The sequence below is a fragment of the Bombina bombina genome, chromosome 7 (genome assembly GCF_027579735.1).
Source record: "Bombina bombina isolate aBomBom1 chromosome 7, aBomBom1.pri, whole genome shotgun sequence".
Taxonomy (NCBI): Eukaryota; Metazoa; Chordata; class Amphibia; order Anura; family Bombinatoridae; genus Bombina; species Bombina bombina.
In genome coordinates, this window is record NC_069505.1 from 199288243 (window position 1) to 199305508 (window position 17266).

Genomic DNA, 17266 nt, shown 5'->3' on the forward strand with positions numbered 1-17266 from the left:
ATTTCTCCTGAGGGGGGTTATGGAACAGGGTGGTTTATAATCATGTTTGTTATGTGATTCAACCTGCTTATGTGTGAGGTTTATGAGTTCGTGGTTTGGAACATTGAGGCCTTTGGAAGTGATGGGGCCTGTTGGTTGGGCGCGCTTTTTTGGACTGTACAGTTCACCTTGTGTTCGGGCGTGGTTCTGTTCCATTTTCCATTTCCGCATTCCTGACCGTGCGGCGAAGGAAATTTTCTAGTCTGCAGGGGTATGGTCTTAGGAGGTGGTGAGTGCCCCAGCCATTTGGGGTGTCAGGTGCCATTTTTGTTTTTACTACTTTAGTCCATATTTATATATCCTCTATCCAGTTATAGAGGATTCTGATGCTGAGACTGTGCTAATTTCAGATTCAGTTACGGAGGATTCTGATACTGAGACTATTTTGATTTCAGATTCTGTGTCCGGTGACAAATCCGGATTGGCTTTGTTGATACATGTCAACCAGTTTTGTTCCGTATGCCATTTCAGAGCGCCTGGTGTCCTCCGAGAATTCATACTTCTACACATGCGGGTGAACCAGTTTTTGATTCCTCCATGCAGGGTGACGTGTTCCCCCTGGAGGTTGCAGCATGTTTTTGCTTCCACATAATGTTGGTGATTGTTCGTCTGCATAGTCCAGACGTTTATTTGAGAATGTGCTTGTGCCCTATTGTCCCAGGCCTTACAGCTTGGGGAGGGCCTCTACAGTTCCTGGTGGGTGTAACTGTCCCTGAGTGTTGTGCATTTCGTTACAGGATTGTGCGCCTTCACGTATTGCTCAGACATGTTTTTCAGTTATTGAATGACCCTATCGTTACCAGATACAGGGATTTTCAGTCTGCTAATTCGAATGGTGCACCTCATTAGACATGTGGGGATGAAGTAATCTCCTGATTGTCATTTGTTTGATATCTTTCCCAGTTTTGAAAGATGGGGCTCTATTTGGCTGGTCCTGCGGGTAGGCCTGTGTCTTTTTGGGCATTAACCTCCGGGTTGCCTTATATTTTATTTATATCCGATGGGTTATTTTTTATTTGTTTTTGTTTCCTTCGGGAACCTTCTGGGATTGATACTCTTTATTACTTCTTCAGAAGTTGTTTTGGACATGTTAGTCCTATATTAAAAATGTCTGTTTTCTGTTTTTTCCCCTATGAGGGAATTATGACATCTGATTTCATCAGAACTTAGAGTTTTCCTCCCCCATGTGGTGGAGAGTTGGAGGGCTTAATGCCCCTTACCATAGTTGAGCCTTCATTTTTAGGCCTCTGGATTGTCCTTTTGGGCTTGATCCAACAGCTTGTACAGGATAGCTATCTAGCATGCGGAAGGTTTGCAGTTTGAAACCAGTTGCAGCTCTTGACACCTTGCAGGTATACTCGTAAGCTGTTTGTAGTGTATCTAGATGCAGCTCTTACTCTTTAACGTGTACTGTCTGTCTGAGTTATTAGAGACCTTTGATTCTTCTTCCATTGTCTCCGGGTGAGTTGGATCTCCTTTTAGGGATCTGTGTTTCTTGGTTATGGTTTTTTCCTGAGGGGACTTAATCTAGCTTGGGGGTTTCTGGAGCTGGGTAGGCTTAGTGCCTTTCTCTTCCTTTTGTCACCTGCTTGTGCGGAGGTGATAGGGAGACTAGTCCTGCTAGGGATATTCTCCTCCCTATGGATATAGACTCCTTGCTTGGGGCTTCTCCTGGATGGGAGGTGGAAAGGTGGGATTGGTTCCCCCTGGGGTCTTGCTGGCTCCAAGCAGACTTGTTGGGCCTTTATTTTGATAGATCCTTAGGTCTATGGCCTTGTTGTCTGTTTTCAGAGTCAGGTTGTACTTTTACTCTGTGGGGATGGCTTTGCTATCCTTACGCTCGTTCCTGTACCTGTTTCGGGATTCTTTTGTTCCCCTGTCTTGGATCCCTGAGGATTGGTTGGTCCAGCTGGGTGTGGGTCTGCATGTCAGGATGGCCGAGCGGTCTAAGGAGCTGAGTTTGGGTCACAGTCTCCTCTGGATGTGTGAGCTTTGTTGAGTCTATCCTGTTAGCTTTGTCTGCTAGGGTATAGATTTTCCTTTCAACTTGCTCCATTGATTTCATAAGAGGGTTTACTCTTCCTTTGGGTTCTGAAGGTATACCCTCCTTCTCGGGGGGGCCTCAATTGAGGTTTTGTGTTCCCCTTTTTAGAGACCTGTGTGTAGGTCAGGCTACTTAGGTTGCCTGGAGCGTGCCCTCTGTCTGGGAGTTGCTTTTGCAGTCTGTTTCTTGCTTGACTGCTTCTTCTTCCTTGCAAGTACCCTCTGTGTCATCCGGTTATGGACTCTGTGTTCTCAAACTTGTTTTTTTTTCTCCTGGGTGTATTGCACACTTTTTCATGGTCGAATGCTTTGGTATTCTATGGTCAGACACTGGGAGGACTTTGCCTCTTCTGTTGCATTCCGTGCTTGCAGGATGTTGGAGAGACGTCTGTTATGTCTCTGTGCCCGGTCTTATCCCGGGTTTCACTTGGTATAAGCGTGGACTCCTTTCCCTGTTTGGGCCCCTTTGGGTCTCTGTGAGCTGGGCTCACTCATGGAGGTGTTCTTTTTTGTATTAGGGGACCTTTCGGTTTGCTTGGTTCTCCTTTGCCTTGTTCCCTTTGGGGTTTCGGCTGGTGTCTCCTTCATTTGTGGAGATGAGTGGTGGGGGACCGTTTGTTGAACGATGGTGTCTCCTGGAGGACTGTTGACTCAGTCGAGTCCGTTTGCAGTCTCTAGTGTAGCTTCTGGACTAACTGCGAGTCAGTATCATTGGGGATTTCCTTTTAAAGTTTTCTCTGCTTCGGACAAAGTGGGTTTTTTTATTGTGGAAAAGGTTCAAGCCTTGTGCCCTCAGTATGGGCTGCCTATTGTACGCTGCCATCTTGGCATTCAGTGTCCTCTATAGCTTGGATTTTGTTTTCCCAAAAGTAATGAATGCAGCTGGGGTCTCTTTCTATTTAAGAAGAAAAATGTAAACTATGCTTACCAGATCATTTCCTTTTCTTCTGATGGAAGAGTCCACAGCTCCCCACCCATAATTTTATGTGGGGCGTCCTTATATTCTTCTGGCACCTTTCACCCTGATATTTCTTCTACTGTTCCTTGTTCCTCAGCAGAATGACTGGAGGATGAGGGGAGGGGGAGGAGTATTTAAGCCTTTGGCTGGGTTGTCTTTACCTCCTCCTGGTGGCCAGGTTCTTATTTCCCAAAAGTAATGAATGCAGCTGTGGACTCTTTCCATCAGAAGAAAAGGAAATGATCAGGTAAGCATAATTTATGTTTTATAACATAAATATCTAATTTAGAAATATATTTTTATTTACAATAATAAATGCATGAAGCAAGAATATCTACATTTTAAATGTATATATCCAATACTTAAAGTAATATTCATTATACATGACCTTGCATTTTATTTAAAAAGATTGTAGATATAATCTAGCCAGACTTTGCATTGATTTTCAATATTTAAACAGGTATGCATGTATATTACATAATGGTCGAACGATTGCATATCAATTAAAATGTGTTAATGTAAGCTTGTGTTTATTAGGGATCACAAAGATATATATGTTAATATATATATATATATATATATATATATATATATATATATATATATACAGGGAGTGCAGAATTATTAGGCAAATGAGTATTTTGACCACATCATCCTCTTTATGCATGTTGTCTTACTCCAAGCTGTATAGGCTCGAAAGCCTACTACCAATTAAGCATATTAGGTGATGTGCATCTCTGTAATGAGAAGGGGTGTGGTCTAATGACATCAACACCCTATGTCAGGTGTGCATAATTATTAGGCAACTTCCTTTCCTTTGGCAAAATGGGTCAAAAGAAGGACTTGACAGGCTCAGAAAAGTAAAAAATAGTGAGATATCTTGCAGAGGGATGCAGCACTCTTAAAATTGCAAAGCTTCTGAAGCGTGATCATGGAACAATCAAGCGTTTCATTCAAAATAGTCAACAGGGTCGCAAGAAGCGTGTGGAAAAACCAAGGCGCAAAATAACTGCCCATTAACTGAGAAAAGTCAAGCGTGCAGCTGCCAAGATGCCACTTGCCACCAGTTTGGCCATATTTCAGAGCTGCAACATCACTGGAGTGCCCAAAAGCACAAGATGTGCAATACTCAGAGACATGGCCAAGGTAAGAAAGGCTGAAAGACGACCACCACTAAACAAGACACACAAGCTGAAACGTCAAGACTGGGCCAAGAAATATCTCAAGACTGATTTTTCTAAGGTTTTATGGACTGATGAAATGAGAGTGAGTCTTGATGGGCCAGATGGATGGGCCCGTGGCTGGATTGGTAAAGGGCAGAGAGCTCCAGTCCGACTCAGACGCCAGCAAGGTGGAGGTGGAGTACTGGTTTGGACTGGTATCATCAAAGATGAGCTTGTGGGGCCTTTTCGGGTTGAGGATGGAGTCAAGCTCAACTCCCAGTCCTACTGCCAGTTTCTGGAAGACACCTTCTTCAAGCAGTGGTACAGGAAGAAGTCTGCATCCTTCAAGAAAAACATGATTTTCATGCAGGACAATGCTCCATCACACACGTCCAAGTACTCCACAGCGTGGCTGGCAAGAAAGGGTATAAAAGAAGAAAATCTAATGACATGGCCTCCTTGTTCACCTGATCTGAACCCCATTGAGAACCTGTGGTCCATCATCAAATGTGAGATTTACAAGGAGGGAAAACAGTACACCTCTCTGAACAGTGTCTGGGAGGCTGTGGTTGCTGCTGCACGCAATGTTGATGGTGAACAGATCAAAACACTGACAGAATCCATGGATGGCAGGCTTTTGAGTGTCCTTGCAAAGAAAGGTGGCTATATTGGTCACTGATTTGTTTTTGTTTTGTTTTTGAATGTCAGAAATGTATATTTGTGAATGTTGAGATGTTATATTGGTTTCACTGGTAAAAATAAATAATTGAAATGGGTATATATTTGTTTTTTGTTAAGTTGCCTAATAATTATGCACAGTAATAGTCACCTGCACACACAGATATCCCCCTAAAATAGCTATAACTAAAAACAAACTAAAAACTACTTCCAAAACTATTCAGCTTTGATATTAATGAGTTTTTTGGGTTCATTGAGAACATGGTTGTTGTTCAATAATAAAATTAATCCTCAAAAATACAACTTGCCTAATAATTCTGCACTCCCTGTATATATATATATATATATATATATATATATATATATATATATATATATATATATATTTATATATGTTATAGTAATCAGTATCATTAAAATATATATTTACGTTGGACTTCCGGTGGGGGAGGGGCGTGACCACAGTTGCACGCTCTGAGCTCAGGACCACGAGCGTTGGAGATCCAAAACCCCCAAGCACAGTGTTCCCGTTGGCGGCTAGAGAAGCACCCCGCCCGGGGAGAGAAGCACAGGTGCTGTAGCACGGAGGTCTAGGCGTTACCGCCGTAGTCAGGTGGTGCTGACTAATAGTCAAAACGAAATTCAGAAGATCTTCAAGGAAGCAGAGGGTGAGGCGGCAAACCCTGCATAGCGGGCAAAGGAGCAGAGGCAAGTGCGGGTGTGAGCAGAGCGGCGACAGGTGGAAGCAAGTGAATCCCCTGACTGGAGAAGCGACACTTTCGGGTGGCAGAAAGGGTTAAATTCGGGAGGTATCCTGGAGGAGCCACTTCAGCCACTGAGGGTTGCGGAAGCCTAGATTAAAGTGAAAGGCAATAAGAAGAGAGCCTATAGAAGCTGCAAACCTGTAAAACCGCAAGTATAAAATCTGTATGCCCCAAGAATCTAACAGTAGCGCCTCACCCTGTTAAAGTGTACACCTTTTAGAGTCATTTGGTCAGACAGAAATCTGCATTTCCTATGAACACTGGGATAAAGTACTTGGTACACAGGCTAACCTGCATTTCCTATAAACACTGGGATCGTATACTCTGTACACAGGCTAACCTGAACTTTGGATATAGGTTGACAAGATTATTACCGAGGCTAACTACCTGGGTACATATGCCTATAAGCCTCACGAGACATATGGCAGTGGTAAAGAATTAAAAATATCAGTATCAACTAAGTTGAAGCTTAGGAAACTTGCTGTTTATCTCGATTCATTAACAGTACTGTGTGTAGCCTCTGTGTATATAGGTTCATAGTGGAGCTGGTAGAAGGATAAGGATAAGCTGGAAAGCTAGGAACATTTTTTTTCTTTTCAAGAAGCAAATTTAACCACGTCCCAGGAAAACATAGGCTCCAGCGAAAATTTCATTAACTGGGATGTAGCTTTGAGTGCTGTTTGCGGCACATGGAAAAGGAGCCACTCTGGCCTAGTTCAACTCATTAAAGTTGCATGCAAGCATGGTTGAAAGTTAACCCCTGTGGAACTGTCATACTAGGTTCAGATGGAGACTGTCTTTTTATAACTGGACGCTCTAACAACAGATAAAAGCTGGCAAAGATCCTTGCCTGTAGGCAAAAGAGAGAAATTTATGACATGGTCTATATAGATAAAAACTACAAATGTTCTAAAAATATTCCCTCATATGTATAATGATGGCTGTTTTTTCTGTTTGCAAGTGTATGCTAGTGAGGGAATAGTGAAATATTATCTCTGCCTATCTAGTTTTTAAGTGAATGTAACAGCTAGGTATCACTGAAATCTGGGACAAATAATGTGAATATTGTTGGTTTTTCCTCAGAGAACATATTAACAAAGGCATATTGAAATTGGGGCGCAATACTGTGTAATACTGCAATATATGTTGTCTTTTTTTCTATTTTTTCTTTTACATATTGAGTATTGATAAGGGAATACTGAAGTTGGCCAGGTAAAGATAATCAGGCAGAAACCAGATAGCGAGGTGTGCTTCACTGCTATTATCCTAGTGGAATACAAGTACGGGTGTTAAAATAAAGGTTATTTGTGTATCTTAGGTTAAAACAAAACATTAAACCTATAGGTTAAGTTAGGCCGGGTGTGGAAATAGAAAAGGAGGCGGAATATATAAAAGGCTCTTTGGTGAGATAACATTGCTGTAGTGGATACTGGAATAAGATATATATGTTGTAAACCTCTTCTTTAAATTTTTTTTTTTTTTCTTGCACTTTTTGGTTTTTATTCACTTTTTTTCTTTCTTTTTACTCATAGTAGCTCAAGGGTAGTAGATTGGAGAGTTTAGAGGGTGGCAGGGGGTCTGTTTTTTTTTCTTTTTCTGGACCCCCCTGCGTTGATTTTTTGTACATACACAATCATTCACTGATATAAAATCACAATAAGACACATTTCTGGGTTTAGTATAGATCCCAGATCTTAATGGAAAAATATATAACAAACTTGAAATCCAGGTCCCCAGCTATGTCATCCAGGAGAGATAAAAAGCTGAATAAGTTGACACAAGATCAATTAGGAGAGATAACCCCTTCCTCCCCGCAAGATATGGGAAAAGGTGTGTAGACACAATTAACTAATAACCAGTTAGTGGACCTAATATTACCCCAGTTTGAAGGCATAAAAAAGGAGATTATGGATCTTACCGTTGAAGTTAGGCAATTCTCTAGTAGGCTAACAGAAGTTGAAACCCGAGTATCAGATCTAGAGGACTTGTATACTAACCAGGAAGATAGTAATCAGAAATTCTCGAATACTATTAAGCTATTGCAGTCAAAGATAGAGGACCTAGAAGATAGGTCGAGGCGGAACAATGTAAGGGTAGTGGGAGTTCCTGAAACCTCAGAATATGCAGACCTTATACAATTTGCATCAACTACTCTCCCAAAATTGATAAACTTACCAGTGCAGGGAAGAAACATAGAAGTAGAAAGAGCTCATCGTGTGGGTCCTCATAGAACAGAGGCAGATAACAGAAATCGCCCAAGAATGATTATGATACGCTACTTGAATTTTCAAGATAAGGTTTCAATATTAAGGCAGTATTGGAAGACAAATCCACCAGTTATTGAAGATAGAAAGATTCTTTTGTTCCAGGATTTTTCGGCAGACATGTCTGCTAAAAGGAAAGAAATGTCCCCTTATTGTTCTGGATGTATAAAAAACGGAATGAAAGCTATCTTAAAGTATCCTGCTAAACTAGTAATAGAATCAGACGAGGGACAGGTAGTTCTAAATACACCAAGTGAAGCGAAGGCTTTTTGTCTCAAAAAAAATGTACAATTTTGAAGTATTTCCTTTGAGTACAATGTTAAGTGGTACATGAACAAAATGGCTATGGAAATTGATGGATTTGTGTGGAATAATGGCAAGGTTGAGGATGATGGTATGAGAGTGGATTGTGGTGTGAGTGCGGATTTTTTTTCCTTTTTTTTTTTCCCTCCCCTGTGTGAGATTAGCATTTGATGTGATAATGTTAACAGATTGGATTAAAGGAGCATGAATTTAAGTTTTGTATCATGGAATATAGGTGGAGTCACGTCTCCAATAAAACGCAAAATCATCCTAAAAACCCTTAAAAAACTCAACCCTGATATAGTCCTCCTTCAGGAATTGCACCTAAAGGCAACAGAGATTCCAAAGTTAAGGGCAAAATGGGTGGCTGAAATTTTAGCCACTGCCTGTGTATCAAGAAAGCGAGGGGTAGCCATTCTGATTAATAAAAACTTAACATATAATATAACTAGCGTCGAGGCCGATCTAGCAGGTCGTTATTTAATCATGCAAATAAAAATTGAGGCCAAAGTTTGGACAATATGCAATGTATATGGGCCAAATGAATTTGATAAAGGATTTTGGATTAACATCCAAACTAAATTAATTCCTTATTTAGGGCAAAACTTGATCTTAGCAGGGGACTTCAACATGACCCTATATCCAGAACTAGACAGGTTATTGATAAAGAAAAATAGAGGGAAACACATAAGAGAGGCGTGCTTCTTCAGAGAGTTGTGTAAAACATTAAAGTTAAAAGATATATGGAGAGTGCAACATCCGGATATAAAAGAATATTCTTGTGAGTCTAAATCACATAAGAATTTCTCCAGGATAGATTTGTTTCTTATTGATGAAAATATAGCAAAACTAGACTCAGAATCTGAAATATCTGAATTTACTATATCAGATCACGCCATTATATCGTTAAAATTAAATTGCAATCTGCAAGAGGTATCAAATAGGAAAACTTTTAGATTTCAAGGTTATATGATGAATAATTTGGGTTTCTGTAATTGGTTAACGCAAAGGTGGCGAGAATATTCTATCTTAAATGATACATATAGGAACAAGACAGAAATTTTTTGGGAAGCTGGTAAAGCTGTTTTGAGAGGTGAAATTAAACAATACATGATTAGAATGAGGAAAAAGATGGCTAACAGGGAATTGCAACAAGCAAACCAGTTAAAGAATGCATACCGAAAATATATTCTTAAGCCAGATAGATTATTATGGAATAAATACAGAACGGCTCGAGAAGAACGAGATCATTTTATGAATAAAAAATGGGCAATGGAAGATATCAAAAATAGGCATTACTGGCAGGGTCCGGAGGGAATATCAGCTAAAAATCTGACCAAAATCAGAAATTTCAGGAAAAATAAGAATATGATTATGTCAATAAGGCAGGATTATAACGTTTATACCAAATCCCATGATATTCGAGATGCCTTTTTTAAATATTATCAGAACATATATGCCTCTGGGGACCTAGATGTTAAAGCAAAAGAGTCGTTCTGGGATAAGGTTAATCTACCAAAAATTGATAGTGAGAAAATGGCGCAACTAAACCTACCAATCCATATTGAGGAAGTTAAGGGGGCCATTGATAAAATAAAGATCGGGAAAGCACCAGGTCCAGATGGCCTCTCGGCAGAGTGGTACAGAATATTGAAAACAGATATAGCTGACATCTTAACAGAACTTTTCAACTTATATTTTGTTCAGAATAGAATGAAATCTCTCTATTTCACCGATTCAGCTATCACATTGATTCACAAAAAGGGTAAACCATTAGACGATATGGGTTCCTATAGACCCATATCGCTACTCAATAATGACTACAAGTTATTAATGAATATTATTGCTGAGAGGCTAAAAAAAGTGATTGGAGACATAATCCATCCCGATCAGACGGGTTTTATGCCAGGCAGGAACGTAGCGAGAAATATACGCAGGGTACTATTAACAATAGAACATTACCATAATAAATTCCATAATACAAGAAAATACAGGCCTAGATTTGGAGTTTGGCGTTAGCCGTGAAAACCAGCGTTAGAGGCTCCTAACGCTGGTTTTAGGCTACCGCCGGTATTTGGAGTCAGTGATTAAAGGGTCTAACGCTCGCTTTTCAGCCGCGACTTTTCCATACCGCAGATCCCCTTACGTCAATTGCATATCCTATCTTTTCAATGGGATCTTCCTAACGCCGGTATTTAGAGTTGTTTCTGAAGTGAGCGTTAGAGCTCTAACGACAAAACTCCAGCCGCCGAAAAAAAGTTTAAAGTTAAGAGCTTTCTGGGCTAACGCCGGTTCATAAAGCTCTTAACTACTGTACTCTAAAATACACTAACACCCATAAACTACCTATGTACCCCTAAACCGAGGTCCCCCCACATCGCCGCCACTCGATTAAATTTTTTTAACCCCTAATCTGCCGACCGCCACCTACGTTATACTTATGTACCCCTAATCTGCTGCCCCTAACACCGCCGACCCCTGTATTATATTTATTAACCCCTAACCTGCCCCCCACAACGTCACCGCCAGCTACCTACAATAATTAACCCCTAATCTGCCGACCGCAAAGCGCCGCCACCTACGTTATCCTTATGTACCCCTAATCTGCTGCCCCTAACACCGCCGACCCCTATATTATATTTATTAACCCCTAACCTGCCCCCCACAACGTCGCCAACACCTGCCTACACTTATTAACCCCTAATCTGCCGAGCGGACCTGAGCGCTACTATAATAAAGTTATTAACCCCTAATCCGCCTCACTAACCCTATCATAAATAGTATTAACCCCTAATCTGCCCTCCCTAACATCGCCGACACCTAACTTCAATTATTAACCCCTAATCTGACGACCGGAGCTCACCGCTATTCTAATAAATGTATTAACCCCTAAAGCTAAGTCTAACCCTAACACTAACACCCCCCTAAGTTAAATATAATTTTAATCTAACGAAATTAATTAACTCTTATTAAATAAATTATTCCTATTTAAAGCTAAATACTTACCTGTAAAAAAAAATCCTAATATAGCTACAATATAAATTATAATTACATTGTAGCTATTTTAGGATTAATATTTATTTTACAGGCAACTTGGTAATTATTTTAACTAGGTACAATAGCTATTAAATAGTTAAGAACTATTTAATAGTTACCTAGTTAAAATAATAACAAAATTACCTGTAAAATAAATCCTAACCTAAGTTATAATTAAACCTAACACTACCCTATCAATAAATTAATTAAATAAAATACCTACAATTACCTACAATAAAACCTAACACTACACTATCAATAAATAAATTAAATACAATTTCTACAAATAACTACAATTACATAAACTAACTAAAGTACAACAAATAAAAAAGAACTAAGTTACAAAAAATAAAAAAATATTTACAAACATAAGAAAAATATTACAACAATTTTAAACTAATTACACCTACTCTAAGCCCCCTAATAAAATAACAAAGACCCCCAAAATAAAAAAATGCCCTACCCTATACTAAATTAATAAATTTAAAAGCTCTTTTACCTTACCAGCCCTGAACAGGGCCCTTTGCGGGGCATGCCCCAAGAAAATCAGCTCTTTTGCCTGTAAAAAAAAAACATACAATACCCCCCCCAACATTACAACCCACCACCCACATACCCCTAATCTAACCCAAACCCCCCTTAAATAAACCTAACACTAAGCCCCTGAAGATCTTCCTACCTTGTCTTCACCTCACCGGGTATCACCGATCGGTCCTGGCTCCGATATCTTCATCCAACCCAAGCGGGGGCTAGACATCCACTGAAGAAGTCCAGAAGAGGGTCCAAAGTCTTCCTCCTATCCGGCAAGAAGAGGACATCCGGACCGGCAAACATCTTCATCCAAGCGGCATCTTCGATCTTCTTCCATCTGGTGCGGAGCGGGTCCATGTTGAAGCAGCCGACGCGGATCCATCCTCTTCTTCCGGCGTCTCCCGACGAATGACGGTTCCTTTAAGGGACGTCATCCAAGATGGCGTCCCTCGAATTCCGATTGGCTGATAGGATTCTATCAGCCAATCGGAATTAAGGTAGGAATATTCTGATTGGCTGATGGAATCAGCCAATCAGAATCAAGTTCAATCCGATTGGCTGATCCAATCAGCCAATCAGAATGAGCTCGCATTCTATTGGCTGATCGGAACAGCCAATAGAATGCAAGCTCAATCTGATTGGCTGATTGGATCAGCCAATCGGATAGAACTTGATTCTGATTGGCTGATTCCATCAGCCAATCAGAATATTCCTACCTTAATTCCGATTGGCTGATAGAATCAGCCAATCGGAATTCAAGGGACGCCATCTTGGATGACGTCCCTTAAAGGAACCGTCATTCGTCGGGAGACGCCGGAAGAAGAGGATGGATCCCCGTCGGCTGCTTCAACATGGACCCACTCTGCACCAGATGGAAGAAGATCGAAGATGCCGCTTGGATGAAGATGTTTGCCGGTCCTGATGTCCTCTTCTTGCCGGATAGGAGGAAGACTTTGGACCCTCTTCTGGACTTCTTCAGTGGATGTCTAGCCCCCGCTTGGGTTGGATGAAGATATCGGAGCCAGGACCGATCGGTGATACCCGGTGAGGTGAAGACAAGGTAGGAAGATCTTCAGGGGCTTAGTGTTAGGTTTATTTAAGGGGGGTTTGGGTTAGATTAGGGGTATGTGGGTGGTGGGTTGTAATGTTGGGGGGGGGTATTGTATGTTTTTTTTTACAGGCAAAAGAGCTGATTTTCTTGGGGCATGCCCCGCAAAGGGCCCTGTTCAGGGCTGGTAAGGTAAAAGAGCTTTTAAATTTATTAATTTAGAATAGGGTAGGGCATTTTTTTATTTTGGGGGTCTTTGTTATTTTATTAGGGGGCTTAGAGTAGGTGTAATTAGTTTAAAATTGTTGTAATATTTTTCTTATGTTTGTAAATATTTTTTTATTTTTTGTAACTTAGTTCTTTTTTATTTTTTGTACTTTAGTTAGTTTATGTAATTGTAGTTATTTGTAGAAATTGTATTTAATTTATTTATTGATAGTGTAGTGTTAGGTTTTATTGTAGGTAATTGTAGGTAGTTTATTTAATTAATTTATTGATAGGGTAGTGTTAGGTTTAATTATAACTTAGGTTAGGACTTATTTTACAGGTAATTTTGTTATTATTTTAACTTGGTAACTATTAAATAGTTCTTAACTAATTAATAGCTATTGTACCTGGTTAAAATAATTACAAAGTTGCCTGTAAAATAAATATTAATCCTAAAATAGCTACAATGTAATTATAATTTATATTGTAGCTATATTAGGATTTATTTTACAGGTAAGTATTTATCTTTAAATAGGAATAATTTATTTAATAAGAGTTAATTAAATAATGTAAATTATATTTAAGTTAGGGGGGTGTTAGTGTTAGGGTTAGACTTAGCTTTAGGGGTTAATCCATTTATTATAGTAGCGGTGAGCTCCGGTCGTCAGATTAGGGGTTAATAATTGAAGTTAGGTGTCGGCGATGTTAGGGAGGGCAGATTAGGGGTTAATACTATTTATGATAGGGTTAGTGAGGCGGATTAGGGGTTAATAACTTTATTATAGTAGCGCTCAGGTCCGCTCGGCAGATTAGGGGTTAATAAGTGTAGGCAGGTGTCGGCGACGTTGAGGGGGCAGATTAGGGGTTAATAAATATAATATAGGGGTCGGCGGTGTTAGGGGCAGCAGATTAGGGGAACATAAGGATAACGTAGGTGGCGGCGCTTTGCGGTTGGCAGATTAGGGGTTAATTATTGTAAGTAGCTGGCGGCGACGTTGTGGGGGGCAGGTTAGGGGTTAATAAATATAATATAGGGGTCGGCAGTGTTAGGGGCAGCAGATTAGGGGTACATAGGTATAATGTAGGTAGCGGCGGTTTACGGAGCGGAAGATTAGGGGTTAATAATATAATGCAGGGGTCAGCGATAGCGGGGGCGGCAGATTAGGGGTTAATAAGTGTAAGGGTAGGGGTGTTTAGACTCGGGGTACATGTTAGAGTGTTAGGTGCAGACGTAGGAAGTGTTTTCCCATAGGAAACAATGGGGCTGCGTTAGGAGCTGAACGCTGCTTTTTTGCAGGTGTTAGGTTTTTTTTCAGCTCAAACAGCCCCATTGTTTCCTATGGGAGAATCGTGCACGAGCACGTTTTTGAGGCTGGCCGCATCCGTAAGCAACTCTGGTATCGAGAGTTGCATTTGCGGTAAAAATGCTCTACGCTCCTTTTTTGGAGCCTAACGCAGCATTTTTTTGAACTCTCGATACCAAAGTTAATTTTATGGTGCGGCCAGAAAAAAGCCTGCGTAGCGTTAACAGCCCATCTACCGCCAAACTCCAAATCTAGGCCACAGTGAAGTAGATCATGCCTTACTTACAATAGACGCGGAAAAGGCGTTTGATTCGATAATATGGGATCATCTGACGACCTCATTATTACAGTTTGGGTTCTCAGGCAATTTAGTGAACTTGGTGAATTTAATATATAAATCGCCAAGATCTCAAGTAATTGTAAATGGGGGATATACACCATACATCACCATGCAAAAAGGTACTAGGCAGGGATGCCCATTATCCCCACTTCTTTTCAATATTGCGCTAGAGCCTCTGGCAATTCATCTCAGGGATAGACTAGAAGGCATTAAGATAGGAGACCAAAAGATTGTCATTTCACTATATGCAGATGATGCTATTCTATTCCTTAGCAACTCCAGAGTAAGTATCCCAGTAAGTCTGGAGATTATTAATCAGTTCAGTAAATTTACAGGTTATAGAGTAAATATACAAAAGTCAGAAATATTATGGATCAACAAAAATAAAAGTAGCTATAAAAATCATCCATACAGGGAAGTAGCCCATTTTAGATACTTGGGAATCATCTTGGGGACAGATCCAGGCGAGTGGTATAAACTCAACTTCACTGACTATTTTTCTAAACTTCACGCTGAGTTACAGAGATGGAATATATATTTTCTTTCATTATCAGCTAAAATTATGCTTATCAAGACGATTACTTTTCCGCGTCTATTGTTTCTACTTCAAAACATACCTCTATTTATTACAAGACAAGATATTATTAAATTTAAAAAGGCATGTACTAAATTTATCTGGGGTAAGATGAAACCGCGGATCTCACTAGACAGATTAACTATACCTAAAAAAATATGGAGGTATGGCTTTACCAAATTTACGCTATTATAACTGGATAGCAATGATAAAATATGGGTTAGACTGGTTACTTGAATCACAATATATTACCTACTATGAGATTGAGACAGAATTAATAAAACCTTTCAGTTTAAAATCGGCCCTACATCACACATATGCAAAACTACCTGAGAACATTAAACAATTTTCAACAATTTCGAATATTATCTTGGCCTGGCAAAAATACTGTAACCTAATGGGTGTGGACTATAGAAAATCGAGATACTTACCGATCATTGGTACACCGGATTTTTCTCCAGGACAAAATAATACAGTTTTTAGAAAATGGCATGAAAAAGGAATCCTTTATTTTGTGCAACTTTTAATAACAGGCACAAATAAAGTACAAACGTATGGTGAGATAGCAAAAAAATTTCAGCTACCCCAAAATAATTTGTATGCCTTCCTGCAAGCTAGAAGTTTTATGACAGCACTTGACCATTCAAGTGAGTCAGGTTGGGACCTACAAGAGATGGAGGCGGGACTTATCTTGTATAAAGCAGGTATTAGATCATTGAGATATTGGTATAACATCTTATTTGACAGGCTAGGCGCTAACCATATCAAGGTAATTACACAGAAGATGCAAAAATATGTTCCTAATGTGAAGGAAGAAGATGTAATGAAAAGTATCAGTTTAAGTACATCAGTGACGACAGTAACTAGTTGGAGGGAGACGCATTGGAGAATCATTAACAATTATTAATTAACACCGGATAGATTAAATAAATGGGCTACTACAAATCTGAATACCTCTTGCTATAAGTGTAGTGCAGGGAGAGCAGACCTATTGCATTGTATATGGTCATGTCCCAAAATTAGACAATTCTGGGCGAAGGTAAATTATTGGTTAAATAAATATACTGGGTCACGGATTGAATTTACCCCATCTATAATCTTTTTCTTGTACCAAGGTCGTTTAGAACCAGGTGACAATCAGTTAGTTAATACTGGTATAATGGCAGCTCGAAATCTGATAGTTAGGAACTGGATAGGAAGAAGACCCCCTGTGTTAGGGGAATTTATTAAGCTAATGTATTTCCAGATGAGAGTAGAAATCTATGACCATAACTTAAGAAAGGAGACAAAGCTTAGGAAGTATTTTAACAAATGGTTAAAGGTACTTCGGCAATGGCCGCTAGATAAACAAAGGCAATTTATTTCCCCTCTTAAGAACCTAGTATCCTTCTTAAATCTGATAGCAGAGGAGAGGTTACCCTACCAGTGGGGAGAGGTCAGGGAAGGAGCTAATTAAGTTAGGTAAATGTGTTTGTTTTTTCGTTCCCTTTTTTTTTTTTTTTTTTTTGTTGTTTTTGTTTTGTCGTTATGAGTGTGGTGTGGTATGAGTGGGTGTATGTTTAAAAAATGTGTTATGAAAATAGTAGTGTGTATAAAGAACATAGGATTTTCAGGTATAAACAGGAGTATAAGAATGTTAAACAACGTATAATGTTCCCTTTGGTTTTGACATGTACTCTATTTTTCGTTTAAATTTTGAATGGGTGCGGCATACAACAAGAGAATGTTGTCCTGACATATTTTCTTTTTTTTATAGAACTATACCATTGGCCCTGCGTGGCGCAAAACAAGTAATATATTGTTGTTTGATATTGTGACACATTATTGTTTGTAATATACACTACTGGTTATAAATAAACAATTTAAAAAAAAATATATATATATTTACATAACAGGCATGCAGTTATGTATATCTATAATAATTATAATGTCTTTAATTAGAAAAAATAAAACACAACAAGCAACATTAATCACATTTTGATTCATATGCAAATATTTAAACATTATGCACTGT

The 17266-nt window shown here is 39.4% G+C and overlaps 1 protein-coding gene across 2 annotated transcripts in view; it reads left to right on the forward strand.

Moving 5' to 3' along the window:
- SHANK2 (SH3 and multiple ankyrin repeat domains 2) overlaps positions 1-17266 on the forward strand; it is a 1433430-nt gene that overhangs the window by 416650 nt on the left and 999514 nt on the right. The window lies entirely within an intron of this gene.